Source organism: Eriocheir sinensis, chromosome 57 (genome assembly GCF_024679095.1).
Source record: "Eriocheir sinensis breed Jianghai 21 chromosome 57, ASM2467909v1, whole genome shotgun sequence".
NCBI classification, from domain to species: Eukaryota; Metazoa; Arthropoda; class Malacostraca; order Decapoda; family Varunidae; genus Eriocheir; species Eriocheir sinensis.
Window position 1 is genome coordinate 7,650,509 of NC_066565.1, and position 16,354 is coordinate 7,666,862.

The 16,354-nt window shown below is 41.5% G+C and overlaps 1 protein-coding gene and 2 long non-coding RNA genes across 46 annotated transcripts in view; 1 reads left to right on the plus strand and 2 right to left on the minus strand.

The window, feature by feature from the left end:
• The window catches only part of LOC126984783 (zinc finger protein OZF-like), a 188,142-nt gene that overhangs the window by 31,627 nt on the left and 140,161 nt on the right, over window positions 1–16,354 (minus strand). The gene's annotated exons all lie outside the window — the stretch shown is intronic.
• Window positions 1–16,354, plus strand: part of LOC126984793 (uncharacterized) — a 54,170-nt gene that overhangs the window by 19,566 nt on the left and 18,250 nt on the right. The window lies entirely within an intron of this gene.
• Window positions 1–16,354, minus strand: part of LOC126984795 (uncharacterized) — a 30,258-nt gene that overhangs the window by 13,109 nt on the left and 795 nt on the right. Inside the window, exons 2-3 of the long non-coding RNA XR_007737810.1 lie at window positions 1,780–2,454; window positions 244–354 (exon numbers count right to left, since the gene is read on the minus strand). This is a non-coding gene — a long non-coding RNA (uncharacterized LOC126984795). The remainder of the gene's footprint in view (window positions 1–243; window positions 355–1,779; window positions 2,455–16,354) is intronic.

A 16,354-nucleotide genomic window follows, 5' to 3' on the forward strand; every position in this document is an offset into this window, starting at 1 on the left:
TTCCTTACATTCATAGTTCTTCACACCAGTGTGTGTAAGGGTGTGATATCTGAGGCCTTGCCTTGTGGTGAATTCTTTTCCACATTCCAGACACATAAACTTCCTCTCTCCTTTGTTGCTGGAGTTGCCAGCAGCCAGTTGCTTCATCTGGTGACCACTGACCCTCCTGCCCCCTGCAGCAGTCTGCTCCTGCTTGTCCTGGCCACTCATGCTGCTGTCCAGCCCTGCAGGTGAGGCCCCAACCTTTGTGGAAGCTGAGTGTGTTGTTGTTGTCCTCGTTCTTTCCTTGTTGTCTTTTCCTCCTAGGGCCTAGGGTCCATGGTCGTGGTCGAGGTGGACGTGCCCGTGAGAGCTCTGTAAAGTGAAGGAATTCTCCAATAGTAATATTGCCAGATGAATGAATCGTTCGAAGAATAATCCGTCTAGTAAGCAGGCGGGCACAAAACCAAGGATACTGTTGGATCTGGCAAAACAAGCCTTGCGGCTGGGGGCGGGATGATCAGCTGACAGGGCAGACGATAGCGACGCAGATAAACAAACAGACACATGCCCAGTCTGTAAGGTTAAGGTTGGTGAGGAAGACAAGGCTCTAGGCTGTGAACTATGTGAAATGTGGCACCACATAAAGTGTGAGGAGGTCACTGAGGCAGTGTATAATTTCCTGAGCAGCAATCAAGTAAGTAAGATTCACTGGTATTGTACCAAATGCGATATTGTTGCGGGAAATTGTTCAAACAAGTAACCAACACATCCAAGAGACAGGATAAAGTAGAAAGACGTATGGATGCCCTGGAAACTAAAACCACTGAGGCCTTAGAGGAGATCAAGAGTGATGTCAAGAATCTGAAGGAGGAAATTAGAGATGATATCAGGTCTCAAGTGAACAGTGAGTTCAAATCTAGGATTGATGAAGTCAAGCAGAAAGTTGGGGAGGAAGTCAAGAGTGTGATTAATGAAGCAGTGGAAAGCAAAACAGTTGATATAACAGTCGACACGAGGAACAAAGTGAGTGCAGAGGTGAAGGAAGATTTGGCAAAATCCTACAGGGATGTCTTGAAGACAGAGGCATCAAAGGTTTGCAGTGGGTCTAGTACTGAAGGAGCTACTGCTTTTGGGCTCCTCAATGCTCATAATGGTAAAGAACTGTTGGATAAAACTACCAATCAAGTACAAAATAGATTAGACAGGAAAAACAACATTGTCTTGTATGGTATCCCAGAGAAGGTGAAAGAGGGCATGAACTTGGCAATTAGGTCTGAAAAATTGAGCATGACAAGCTAATTTTCATAGAATTATGCAGTGAGATGGGCTTGACATGTTTGGACAGTGATATTGAGGAGATAAGACGAATTGGAAGATACAAGGAGAAACAGAACAGAGTAGCCTACCAAGGCTCATAGTGGTGACTCTGAGAGGATCCTTGAAAGAAAGGATTATGAGATGCCAAAGGTGAAATATTTAGGAAGGTTGGTGTGTCTCATGATATGACCATTGAGGAAAGGAAAAGAGAAGGAACTCAGAGCAAATGCCGGAAAGAAAAACGTCGAGGAGAAAGATTCGGGAAACTACTATGTAGTTTAGGTCAGTGTTTTTGATAGTGTCTGTAATAGGAGAAAGCTGAAAGTAAATGTCAACAGAAGTAAAGTGACGGTTTGTGAGCGAAGTAGAAGTGAGGTTGTAGATTTTGTATGCCCATATAGAGTGGGAATTGAATGTGAAAAAGAATGCAAAATAATTCTGAATGGTGAAGAAATGGAGGAGGTCAATGAGTTTACGTACCTTGGATCAGTTATGCGTAAGCATGGTGGTATGGAGGGAGAGATAAGAGAAAGGGCATTGCAAGGAAGAAGGGTGGTAGGGTCTTTGGGATGAATCATGAATGGCAGAAGTGTGAGCATGGAAGTAAAGGGGGATTTGAGAAATACAATAATAGTACCAACCCTCACATATGCAAGTGAAACATGGGCCTGGAATGAAAGTCAGAGGTCTAGAGTGCAGGCAGTGGAAATGAGTTATTTGAGGAGTGCTTGTGGTGTGAGTAGAATGGATGGAATGAGTAATGAAAGTGTGTACGAGCATTTTGGAATGTGTCACAGGGGTGAAGGGAAGAAGTGTGGAGTGGTGGAAGAAGTGAAGCGACAGACCTTAAAGTGGTTTGGCCACATGGAGTGAATGGAGGAGAGTAAGATGACCAGAAGGGTGTATGTGAGTGAGATAGAGGGAGGGAATGCTAGAGGAATACCTCCAGTGAAATGGAGGGATAGGGTGCAAGAGTACATTAGGGAGAGGGGGGAAAGATCTTTGAGAAACTTTGAGCAAGCAAGGAGGGAGTGTCTGGATAGAGAAAGTTGGAAGCTCTTCTGCCGTGGCCATCCCCTGGTGGGAGCTCCTAGGAGCAGGCGTCGATGAAATGATGAACGATGATGAAGAGGAAGTCCCTGGAACCGGCATATACTGAAGGTAAAAAGGTGGAGGAAGGAGATAGAGGAACCACAAGCATAATCCAAAATAAAATATGTACATCTGGGTCAAGTAAAAAAGACTTTCATGTGTTACTTTGTAATGTCGATGTATTAACTAATGATAAGATAGTGGAGCTGGGAGCAAAAGTTGAAGAGTTACAGACACCCCCTCATGTGATAGCGTTACAGGAAGTCAAACCAAAAAATCATCGTTTTGATAGAGACATTGCGGAGTATAATAACTTTGAAGGGTATGAGAGCATTGGAAAAAATCTAGCACTTGAGGATAAGGGAAGAGGACTGTTAGTATATATAAATAAGGATATAGCCTATGACATTATCCAGATGAAAGAGGAAGCTTGCAAGTATATAGCAGTTAAGATCAAATGTAAAAATGAGGAACTATTGTTCACGTCTATTTATAGGAGCCCAAGCAGTGATAATGAAAATAACGAGAAAATACTGAAGTTACTACAAGAAACCAGCGAATACAGTGCAAGGCACAAAATTATTGTTGGAGATTTCAACTTGCCTAATACAGAATGGGGACACTTAACATGCAAATCTGGGGAGGACAGCCTTAGCCTGAGTCTCCTAGAAAAGGTCCGGGATTGTTTTACACTCAGCACATACAGGAGATCACCAGATTCAGAGGGACCTGTGCTGGGAACATATTAGCTCTGGTATTCACTGATGATGACACAACGTTGAGGGACTTAGAGATAACAAGCCCACTTGGGAAGAGTGACCACGGATGTGTTAGTTGTAAATGTGATATAGAATCACAGGACAGGAAGTGCAAAAGTAAAATTTATCTTTATGAAAAAGCGGATTTTGATCAATTAAAAGGACTGTTATCAATTGATTGGGACGTATACCTTGATACTCACGACATACATGAAATGTGGAGGAGATTTAAGCCGAAGTTACTAGAGGCTGTCAAAGTGTGTATTCCTCAAAGGGAATTCAGAGGTAAAGATACACTCAGGAAGAGGACAAATAAAGGCTTGGAAATATACAGAAGACTGTGGCCAAAGATCAAGAAGAAAAAACGATATTGGAATAGATTGAGAAGAATGCAGGATGGTGGCATACATGGGTCAAGTGAATATATACAAATGCAAGAGGATTACCGGAGATTAAGTAATCAAGTTACAAAGGAGACTATAAATGCTATTAAGGACACCGAGAAGACCATTGCTCAGAATGTCCAAACAAACCCTAAGATATTCTGGAAGTACGTACAGTCAAAGACTAAGTCATCAGTGGGCGAATGTGACCTTTATACGAATACTGAAAAAACAGCCAAAACACAAAGCGACGAACAAAAAAGTGAGGGTGCTGGCGAACTTCTATAGTACTGTTTTTACCGAGGAACCTGATGGGATGACACCCAACGTTGATATTAAGAATGTTCCTCCCTTACCAATCATAGAATTTACATGTGATGCTATAGAAAGAGTGATCGATAAAATGCAACGTCATAAGTCTCCAGGCCCAGAGGGGTTGCACCCACGGGTGATAAAAGAGGTGAAGGGAATAATTTCCCCGCCACTCAGGAAGATATTCATGTTGTCGCTGCAGAGCAATGAGTTACCTGAAGACTGGAAAATCGCGAACATCACACCGATCTATAAGAAGGGCGACAGAAATGAACCAGGTAATTACAGACCTGTGAGTTTGACCTGTGTCATATGAAAAATAATCGAAACCATAATAAGAGAAAAAAATTTGACCGTTTGAAGAATTATCAACTACTCAGCAGAAAACAATACGGATTCATGACGGGCAGATCAACGGTGCTGCAGCTTATTACCGTGCTAGACAAATGGACGCAGTATCTGGATGAAGGTAGCGCTGTGATGTTGCATATTGCCATTTTGCTAAAGCATTTAATAAAGTTCCACATTGGAGATTAATTGAGAAAATAAAAAGTTATAACATCAGGGGCAACATTTTAAACTGGATAGCAGCATTCCTGACAGAGAGAAAACACAGAGTTATAGTAAATGGAGAAGAATCAGACTGGCAAATGGTTACTAGTGGAGTGCCCCAAGGCTCAGTGCTTGGACCACTGTTGTTCATTATGTACATAAATGATCTACCAGATGTAGTACTCAACAGTGAATTATTTTTGTACGCTGCCGATACAAAGGTCTTCAGACAAACTGGTAAGAGAGAGGACTGTGTTAGACTGCAGGAAGATCTCTACAGGATGCAACATTGGTCAGGGAAGTGGTTGTTGGAGTTCCACCCTGAAAAGTGCAGTGCTATGAGGCTAGGAACATCAAATGAAGAAAAGGTCACATGCAACATGAGGGAGGAGCTAAGGGACATCACAGTGGAAGAGGACCTGGGAGTTTGGACTGATTGCGAGCTGAAGTTTAAAGAACACCGTGCAAGGAAAATCAATAAGGATAACGGATTGGTCGGACTGATCCGACGTACATTTGTGACACTGGATGAGTCAGAACTCAAGTTATTGTTTATTGCCTTAGTTCGACCACACCTAGAGTATGCAAACCAAGCCTGGTCCCCGAGCAAGAAGATGGACATTGAGGCAGTGGAGGCAGTTCAAAGAAGAGCCACCAAATTGGTACCAACCTTGAAGAACTTGTCATATCCAGAACCACTACAGAAATTAGGCCTCCCAACCCTGTCATACAGACGATCAAGAGGTGATATGATAGAATTGTTCAAGATCATGAATGGAGTGTACGACAGTGACATATGCAGCGGCCTCTTCATGGATCAAAATTATCAAGCTACACGGGGACATAGTAAGAAGATATATAAACAACGTGCCAGGTTAGATATAAGAAAATATTCATTCTGTAATAGAGTGGTGGATATCTGGAACGGCCTCCTGAAGCAGTAGTGAGTGCACCATCAGTTAAAACCTTTGAAAATAGGTTGGATAAGGCATGGAGATCACAGAGACAAAAACTTGAGCACATGGTAGCCATTGATATTGGGCACGGGTCCAGACAACTCGACCACGGAGACCACCCGAACGGAGACACAGAGACCGGAGACACAGGCTTTGTTAGCCTCTTCTGGATTTCTTCTGTGAGTTTCTGTGACCGTCGGGTTCTTGTTGTTGGTGATAGTCAGGTTCGTTATGTTGACAGGTATTTTTGCTCCAAGGATAAGAACAGGACGAGGGTGTGTTTCACAGGGGCAGGGGTGGGCCATATATCAGACAGGACTGAGGCGTGTAAGCGAGGATCGAACCCCATTGTCTTTCTCAGCTGTAGCGGAAACGGTTTCTCGTGTGCCAAGCGAGGACCTTCTCAGGAGTTTTAGAGAATTGTTAGGCAGGATACGTGACGCTGGTGGGTCGCCAGTAGTGTGTGGTGTCCTGCCAAGGAGGGGCGTTGGTGATGGATGGCTGTCCAGGGCGATAGCAGTGAACAGAAGACTTGCTGAGCACTGCGAGCGCAATGGGTGGCTGTTCGTCGACAATTGGAACCTCTTTTTTGGCAACGACGCCCTCTACGCCCGTGACAGGATACACTTGACGTTCAAGGGTGTTGAGGCTCTCTCAGACTCCCTTGAGCGAGCACTTGGTACCCTGAGGGATTTTTAGTATAGGCGAGGGGAAGGAGTAATGTGAGCAATGGGAGGAGTAATGGAAGAGGACATCTAGCTCATAATATAACCAGGCAGCTTAGAAGTAATTATAGGGGAGTAACAGAGGGCGGGCTAAGAATCTTCTATACTAACAGCAGGAGCCTCAGAAACAAGATAGACTTACTAAGGGGTGAAGCTTGTTCAGAAAATTTTGACATAATAGCGATCACTGAGACATGGATAGACACTGCCAATAGAAATTTTAGATCAGAATTTGAAATAACGGGTTATCAGATATTTCACAAAGACAGAAGGGGCAGAAAGGGAGGTGGAGTTGCGCTTTATGTTAAAGACTCACTTAAATGTTTAGTTAACAATTCAGTCAAACCTAACATGGATTCAGAATCAGTTTGGGTGGACGTTTACAAAGGAAAAAGAAAAACTAACTCTAGGAGTTATGTACAGGCCACACAGCCTTAACAGGCAGGACACGAGTATATTTCTACAGGAGATTGGCAGGGAGTAGGAGTAGAAATGTCTGCGTAATGGGGGACTTTATTTATAGGAATATAGACTGGGAAGACCTAGTGGGTGACCTGGAAGCCGAGGACTTTCTTGAAGTTATACAAGATAATTTCCTTAAGCAGGTAGTTACTGAGCCTACCAGAGGAGATAACATATTAGACTTAGTCCTAACCAATAATGGGAACTTGCTACGTGAGTTGGAGGTGGGCGGAGAGTTAGGAAATAGTGACCACAGAACGGTTTGTTTTAGCTTAGACTGGGCGGTAACCATAGCTGGGCGTTATCGCGATACTTTATCGCAGATAACAAAATCGGATTATCGACCATCCGCTACTTATTTAAATATATATCGGTATCTTCGTTACTTTTGTAACCAAACTAGCTATAATCGTTACTTTTTTTCCGCCTCCCTACTGCGCATGCATGGCCCGGTGTTGTATGAAAAAACTACGGGGTATGAAATATCTTCGGTGATGAGAGTTCATACTTAGATCATGAAAATTAAAACACTAAGTTATTTTTTTATGCTACTCAAAAATCAATATATCATAGAGAAATCATTTAACTTTGCCCCAAAAATGATTATTCACTGCCTCAAATTTGATATTCCATATTCGTTTGTGACCATGCCATGGTATTGAAGGCACCTGGTGTTGTGTTATTTGGTGTCCCATCGTCAAAAGCTGGTGCTTTTGTTTACAAACACTGGTCGAGATCTCGTGAACTGCGCATGCTCAGACCATTAAGTTTAGACCTGTACAGTCTCACAATGTTTTTTTTAACCCATTAAGAGTTGCTGGAAAGCTGAATCAAACATACAGTACCACCATCCTCGCTGTTTCTAGAACGACGTACACTCTGTACATATAAATACAACTCGTACAGAGTGCCGTTCTAGTAACAGCGAGGACGGTGGTAGTGGTACTATATGTCTGATTCAGCCTTCCAGCAACTCTTTATTATGGTTTAAAAGCTTTGTGAGACTGTACCGGTTTTGTGTTATTTGGCGTCTCCACCGTCAAAAATTGTTTACAAACACTGGTCTCTCGTGAACGGTGCATGCTCAGACCAGCAAGCGTAGACCTGTACAGTCTCACAAAGCTTTTAAACCGTAATTAAGAGTTGCTAGAAGGCTGAATCAGACATACAGTACCACTACCACCATCCTCGCTGTTTCTAGAACGGCACTCTGTACGAGTTGTATTTATATGTACAGAGTGTACGTCATTCTAGAAACAGCGAGGATGGTGGTACTGTATGTTTGATTCAGCTTTCCAGCAACTCTTAATGGGTTAAAAAAAACATTGTGAGACTGTATAGGTCTACACTTATAGCATCTTCCATTTAGCGTAACCCGTTTCTGGGTCGTGATCTGGCGTGTTCCATTTAGCGGAACCGAAAAGACGTGGTGACGTGGTGTGTGGTGGACGTGCCGTCCGAGAGCTCTTGAAATAAGGTCTTTAAAATTGTAATCTGAGTGGTAAACAAAGAGAAACATGGAGAATAAACGAATGGATGGTGGGACTGAGAGGAAACCTGCAGGCAGAACAACAACAGAAATATCTGAAGAGGAAAGGAAGGAAAGTACAGGGGATGTGTGTGGGAGATGCAGTAAAATGGTAAGAGAAAAGGATATGGCAATTTTATGTGATATATGTGAGACATGGTACCATGCTAAGTGTGAAAAAATACTACCAGATGTTCATAAGTTTATGGTGGAAGAAGAGGCTGGATCTCAATTTACTTGGCATTGTATTTCCTGCAAGAAAGGATGTGCCAAACTAAAATCATATATAGAAAAGCTGGAGAAGACACAAGCAGATTTAATTGAGAAACAGGAGATAATCCAGGTTGAGGTTCAGGAGATACGTGAAGCAGTCAAAGTGGATAAAGAAGTTCTTGATAATGTTACTGGTAGGGTGGGGGTTCTGGAGGCCAAGGTAATGACAGACAAGGAGAGTATGCAAGATTTGAGTTCACGGATGGAAAGAGTTGAAATGAATTTATCAGACTTGAAGGAGTCAACCAAAAAAGAGATGAAGGAAGGAGAGAGGACATATGGGGAACATCAGGTGTCTCAGGGAATACAGAAAGAAATGGATATGAATACAGTATTTGAGGAACTAAATGATAAGAAGAAGAGGGAAAATAACATTGTGGTATACAATGTTCCAGAGTGTGACTCAAGTATATTTCAGGAAAGAATTAAACATGACAGACAGATTATGAAACAAATTTTGAATGCATGTGGGATTCATGAAGAGAAGATGGCAAGAGTGGTAAGGCTCGGGAAAAAGAAGGAAGGCAGAGGATGGCCCGTCCTAACTGTGTTGACTGATCCAGAAGTGAGAAATGATTTATTTAGAAACATTAAAGAATTGGCCAAGGATGACAACTTGAAGAACTTTAGAGTGGCCTATGACTTAACCAGGAGGGAAAGACAATTGGATCAGGACTTGTTGGAAAAAGCAAAAAACTTAACGGAGACAGGGAAGGGGAAGCATGTGGTCAGAGGTCCACCCTGGAACAGAAGAGTTGTCAAGGTGGAGGAGCAAGGGTCACGGCCAGTGTAGAAGATAATGTTGGTACACTAGGGGTTGGTGGTGTAAAAAATGTAAATAGTAAGTTTACTGTTATGTTTACAAATGTGGATGTATATACTTGTGATAAGATTTTGGAATTGAAGTTATTACTGGATACCATGAGTGAAAAACCAAGTGTGATTGCTTTATCTGAAGTTAAACCAAAGCATTTTAGATACAAGAGAAATATAGTAGAATATAATATTGATGGATATGAGATAGAGGAAACTAATATCTTTGGTAATGTTGGCAGAGGTCTACTGATATATGTGAAAAATGGTATCACATATAACAAGGTTGATTTAGTCTCAAATTTTTGTGAATATTGCTGTTTGGAAATTGTGCTTCAAGGAGAAAAGATAATTTTAACATTAATATACAGGAGTCCAAACAGCCTGGAGAGAAACAATCATTTGCTTCTAGACCTGTTTCAAGAGATGAATGAGATGAAAGCAACTTATAAGATTATAACTGGGGATTTTAATTTGCCAAAAATAAATTGGAAAAATTACACCACTAACACTGGAATAAATGATTTTGGAACCACATTCATGGAGAAGGTGCGTGATTGCTTTTTGATGCAACATGTGAAGGATGTTACCAGGATGAGAGGAGAACATATGGGTAACACTCTGGACTTGTTCTTCACTAATGAAGAGTCAATTGTGGAAGAAGTTATGATTGGGAATCCTTTGGGGAGAAGTGACCATGCCGTGATTCACGCTGTGTGTGACATGGAGGAGACTCTGGCTCAAGAAAAGAAGACAATTTATTTGTATGAAAAGCCGATTATGAGTTGTTGAGAAGGGAACTGGAGATAGACTGGAAGGAATACTTATCTGATGCTACTAATATAGAAGAAATGTGGAGTAAATTTAAGTCAAAGTTACATGTTGCAATAGAAAAGAGTGTGCCTACAAGAAGGAGAGGAATTTTAAGCAATACAGGAAGAGGACAAATGAAAATTTACAAATGAACAAGAAATTGTGGTCTAAGATAAAAAAAAAACAGAGGTTATGGATGAGAATGAAATCTTTAAAGGGAATTTGAATGCATTCAGCAGGACAATGTATATGGAGACCGAGAAAGAGTACAGGAGACTGAACAATCAAATCAGAAAAGAAACACGAAATGCTGTGAAGGTTAAGGAAAAAGAAATAGCTAAAAACGTAAAAGAGAATCCCAAAGTATTTTGGAAATATGTCCAGAGTAAGGTAAAAAGTAAACCCAGGATTCCTAACTTACAAAAGGGCATTGCTGAAGATGGTAAAACTGAAAATGAATCGGAGAAAGTTGAAATTTTAGCAGAACAATTTTCAAAAGTCTTTGTGGAAGAGCCAAAAGGCAAAGTGCCAGACTGTGAAGTGAAGAGTATACCAACCTTGACTCATCTAGAAATTACTAAAGTAAAAATTAAAAAGATCATTGAAAATCTAAAAAAGCATAAATCACCTGGACCTGATGGGATACACCGTAGAATCATAAAGGAGGCTATGGAACAACTATTAGTGCCCTTAGAAATACTTTATCAATACTCCTTTACACACAAGGAACTCCCTCAGGATTGGCTCATTGCACATATTACTCCCATACATAAAAAGGGTGCCAAGTGTATCCCAGAAAACTATAGACCAGTCAGCTTGACAAATGTCATATGTAAGATTTTTGAGACTATAATAAGGGAGGAGATAATGACGCACATGAGATCATATAATTTGTTTAGTGACAACAATATGGATTTATCCCGGACGGTCAACGGTGCTCCAACACATGAAAGTTATGGACAAGTGGACTGAAACTATTGATGATGGTTATGCAATTGATGTAATATATTGCGATTTTATGAAGGCATTTGATAGAGTGGCACATAAATGGCTTATAAGTAAAATTAAGAGTTATGGAATTGGAAAAGAGTACCAGGAATGGATTACAGCTTTTCTAACACAGAGAAAACAAAGAGTGGTGGTGAAGGGGGAAATGTCAAGTTGGAAGCCAGTGATAAGTGGAGTGCCGCAGGGGTCTGTTCTCGGGCCATTGCTGTTTGTAATATTCATAAATGATCTCCCTGATAAAATATCAAATGATAGTGAAGTATATATGTATGCGGATGATACTAAGATCTTTAGATGCATTAAAGAAGAAGATGACTGTCGGAAGTTGCAGCAAGATGTGTTAGACTTATATTCATGGAGTGAAAAATGGTTATTAAGATTTCATCCAGACAAATGCAAATACATGAGAATAGGAAGAACATCTGTTGAAGATCAAGGATATCACATGGAGAAACAGTTAATGAGGATTACTACAGAGAAAGATGTGGGTGTCATTATAAACAATAAACTAAGTTGTGCTGACCATCTAGTAGAAAAAGTAAATAAAGCCAATAATTTAGTGGGAATAATTAGAAGAACTTATGTTTCATTGGATTCTGAAATATTTAAATCCTTGTTTAAGGCACTGGTAAGACCACACATTGAATACGCCAACCAAGTATGGAGTCCTTACTTGGTGAAAGACATTGAAATTGTGGAAAACGTTCAGCGAAGGGCTACTAGGATGGTGCCTGAACTCAAGGGACTTTCCTACGAAGAGAGACTGAGGAAGCTGAGACTGCCCACACTGGCATATAGAAGAGCAAGGGGAGATCTAATTGAGGCCTATAAGATACTCACTGGGAAATATGATGATGCATGTACCAGAGGAATATTGAAACTTAAGAGAAGAAAGCAGGAGTAGGGGAAATTCATTGAAACTGTTTAAGTCAAGATCACGGTTGGATGTAAGGAAGTATGCTTTCCCAAGTAGAGTAGTGAATAATTGGAATCAACTGCCTGAGTGGGTGGTGACGGCAACAACAGTGATTCAGTTTGAATCCAGACTCGATAAATTCTGGGCTAACCAAGATTTGAAATATAATTACAAGGCTCAAATCGTCCACCACACACTGCCACAAGTTGTTAACGTAGATCTGGAGTCACAGGCGTAAGCCTCTTCCAGGTCTTCTGTAAGTATCTGTAAGTATCAGCTGACGCCACAGCCTGCACCCATTTTAGAGGATCTGGGTGACCCGGAGGGACCCCACTGCCCCACTTGCTACAACCACTGCATCCAGGTGGTGCCTGGTGATCCGAAATTGTAGGTACTGTATGCCAGTTACATATTTACCCATATATATGTGCCGAAAACCATGAATAATAAGTTAAAAGTGGTGCAGTGGGCGGGGCGTTGAAATTTTAATTTCGGGCCCAGCAAGAGGCCTGTAGTGGCTTTAAACGAAAACAGTTGGATGAATAGATGTGTGGAGAGCCATATATGTATGGCGGGGCAAGGGTTTTGTGGCCGGGCGAGGGAGGGGAGTGAAACGCGACGGCTGTGTTTTATACAGAATAGCACCCACCCGGGTGTCAAATTGGCGCTGTGTCCAGGGGTAATGGGCTCCCTCCCACCACAGGCTCAAGGGCCAATGCGACGGAGATGAGCACCGAGGCCACGCGCTGCTATAGCATATGCCCCCAACTTTACCTTTATCTTACAGTGACTGACGTTTACTGCCGATACATGTTGATTTATTATTTATCATTACCTACCCAGTTAATTTTCATCATCATTGGTAACCCCCATTTATGCATAATGTAAAGATGAATCGTTTGTTTCAGTGACTTTGTGTTATTTGGGTCACTGATATCACAAAAAAATACCAGTTAGGTTAGATTATCAATGAGTGAAGCAGTAACAATTCAATATTATATTTAAATGGTAATCAATTGGGCAAAACTTAAGAATAACCACTCCAAACCAATATTCGTATTAATTTAGCACGTGAAAGAATTATTATTATAATGCATTTTTGTATACGTTTTACCTTGGGGAGGGGCCAGGGGGGCAAGCCTCTTTAATTATAGAGTTAGCTGGCTCGGATTTTCTAACTCCATTGTTATTGTTTCACAACCGCCTCTATACACAGACTGAGCCTCATACCTGCCTTGCAGTGCACCCTACAAACTAGTTCCTAAGTCAGTGCGCGCAGTTCGTAAAGTTCAGTTGGAGTAGTTTAAATATATTTGACATGTGGCGTGGCCCGTCAAAACTTACGCGCCGTGGGACGGATTAGGAGGGGGGAGGGGGGGGGCAGTATGCCCACCATCTGATGACACGCCTGACACTCGTCAACAGATTGAATGCTAGGTCATATTGGAATAGACTACAAGAGTATGCGTTAGGGACTTTCCTTACTTTCGAGACTTGGGAATTTTTCCTGATTTAGGGATTTTTCTAGGGAAATTTTGGAAGGCCATTTTTCAGTGATATGGGCTCCCCCCCCCCCAATACCCCGGTTCCCCACAGGTCCCCAGGTTTGTCTTGGGGGGTAGGGGGGGGCTGCGGTGGTGGAGGGGGTGGAGTGGTAATGCTTAAGATTTACCGTGGCTCTTCCGTCACGCTGGTCGCGGGTTCAAGATAAGTACAAGATAAGTAATAATGCGGCTTTAGGTCCAAATAGGTTGTTTCCTAAATGATGAGTTTTGTTTAAAATTATATTCCATCATATTTTTGTTGCCAAGGTATAATTTGAAGGCATGAATAGTATTCCAATTGCTGTAGAAAGTATCGTATTTGGATTATCAATTTACTGTCATCGATCAAAGGTGGCATATGCTGGGTGTGTGTCACCCACCCTACAACACCAAGTTTGAGGGTCCCTCCGGACAAGTCTCCATGCAGGGCCCCCTTTCATCCTGAGTACCTCCTGGCAGGATTTATCAACTTGCTCAAGTCACAAACTCTGTAAGTGTCATTATTAGTTTCTTCTGATCTTAGAGTGAGTCAAAACTGTAAAGTTAACATGTACCCAGTTATGATAATCATTATTAATAGTTTCGTGTATTTTTTATTTCGTGTCAACGTGTTCCATCAGTGTTCCCAATCACACCTGGGAACCCAGTAATGTCTTGAAATTCAGTTTCTTTCTTGATTAATCTGTGTAATAAGAAAAAAATTTGTACCTGTTGTTAATTGTGCTCAATGTTTTATTAGTTAAATAAATGCATTTCTATAGTTGTTTTGATTTATTTTCTTATGCCGGAGGATAGAATTGATCTTGATTTTCATGACCCTATTTGTACTGAGTGAATGAGAGTTATAGTTCAGCAGTGTTATCATTAGGTAAGGTTGGAGGCATTTGATAAGCTGTGTGTTGTCTTGATCTTGACAAGTAATGCACAGGGCACCAGTACAGGTGCATAACACGGATATTTGTGTTGGCTGCTGGGGGAACTAGGGTGCCGAGTGTGTAGGGAAGGAAATGAATTGGTGTACTACTAGTTAGTCTTGGTGTGTTGTGACAAGTGAGTGTGTATTTGTTTTCTGAATGAGTCTATTGTACCGCAGTCTAAAGTCCGTAGGGGGAGGCTGTTCCAGTCACGTGTGGTGCATGCAAAGTATGAGTCCGTACATGTGTCAGTGGTTGTGTGATATGTTTGGTATTTTTGCTGAGTGTGTTATGAGTACGCTGACTGTTTGCGTCCTGTAAGTATGTGTGTGGGTCAATGTCAATGTAAGTGTATGTGATCTTGTACAGAATTTTAAGTGTGTGCTTGTCTGCACATGTGAAGAGGTTACATATTAATCTGTTGTTTGATCTGTGTTATGATGCCTGGTGTTCAAGTTCATTGTTTATAATGAACCGAGCCACCTTGGTGTTGATTATTGCTAACTTATAAATGTTTGTGTGTGTGTGTAAGGATCCCACACCGTGGAACAGCATGCTAGTGTTGGTCTCACAAGTGTGTTGTTCATCAGCGCTATTTGTCTCTGGCCCTTAAGCCTGCGTCAAGTGAGAACCTATTACCCTGGGACACAGGCAAGTATCTAATGTCTAAGTTAAAAGAGTTTGCTTTCCCAGAAAACCCATTTATCCATCAGCCTGATAGGGTATCAGGACACCTCTCCTCCCGAAATTGAACTTTCTTTCGGCCACCTCTTTTAATTATTTTTTGGGAGCAGGGAGTAGCGGGCTTTTTTTATTATTGTTTTCTTTTTTTGTGCCCTTGAGCTGCCTTCTTTGTTGTAAAAAGGAAGATGAACAGGTGGTGTGCCATCTGCCTAGGCTGGGCCTATGAATTTTAGAGTAAAAGATTCGACATTAAGATGGTACAGCAAGACACAGAAGCTAGAGAGAGTAGACTGGCATGTAGGAGACTGGGGGAGCAGGTTGATGTTTAAAGCAAGAATGAGAACCCCGCAGCTAAATGGCAGGAATAGGGAAGGGGGAAACCAGAACTGTAGCTGTAGGACAGGGGAGAAAGAATCAGTGGAACATACAATAGTAGAATGCAGCAACCATGAGAGGCAGAGAGGGAGTTATTAGTAGCACCAGGGAGGAGTGGGCTAAGAGGCTAGAGGAGGACACGGGGCCATCATGCAGTGCGTGTTGGATGGAGATGCAGTGCTGGGAAAAAGGGCACAAATGCTTGAATAAGCACGGATAAGCAATGTCAGTAAGTTATTCCAGCAACAAACTGAAAAGTAAAGTGTGATAGTATATTGCAGTGAAGAAAAATTAAGCTACACAGCACAATTGAAAGGAAAAGTGTGAATAAACAGGAGAGATGCCCGAGAGGAGGAGGACAGGTCAAAAGAAGAAGAGGAAGAATGTTTGTCTACATATCCGCCTAAATGTGTTCCATTTACGGCGCCAAAACCCGGACATGGGTCTGGGTTTATCCCCGAACCTGGTTCCGGGTTTTGTGTCAAATGGAAGATGCTATTAATGGTCTGAGCATGCGCAGTTCACGAGAGACCAGTGTTTATAAACAAAAGCACCAGCTTTTGACGATGGGACACCAAATAACACAACACCGGGTGCCTTCAGTATCATGGCATGGTCACAAACGAATATGGAATATCAAATTTGAGGCAGTGAATAATCATTTTTTGAGCAAAGTTAAATGATTTTTCTCTTTGATATATTGATTTTTGAGTAGCATAAAAAAATAACCTAGTGTTTTAATTTTCATGATCTAAGTATGAAATCTCATCACCGAAGATATTTCATACCCAAGTTTTCATACAACACGGCCACGCATGCTAATAAGGAGACAACGTTTTTTTTCTGAGGTGGAAAAAAAGTAGCGATTATCGCTGGTTTGGTTACAAAAGTAACGAAGATACCGATATATATTTGGTAATAATTCAGGAGATGTGGGCTCTCGAATT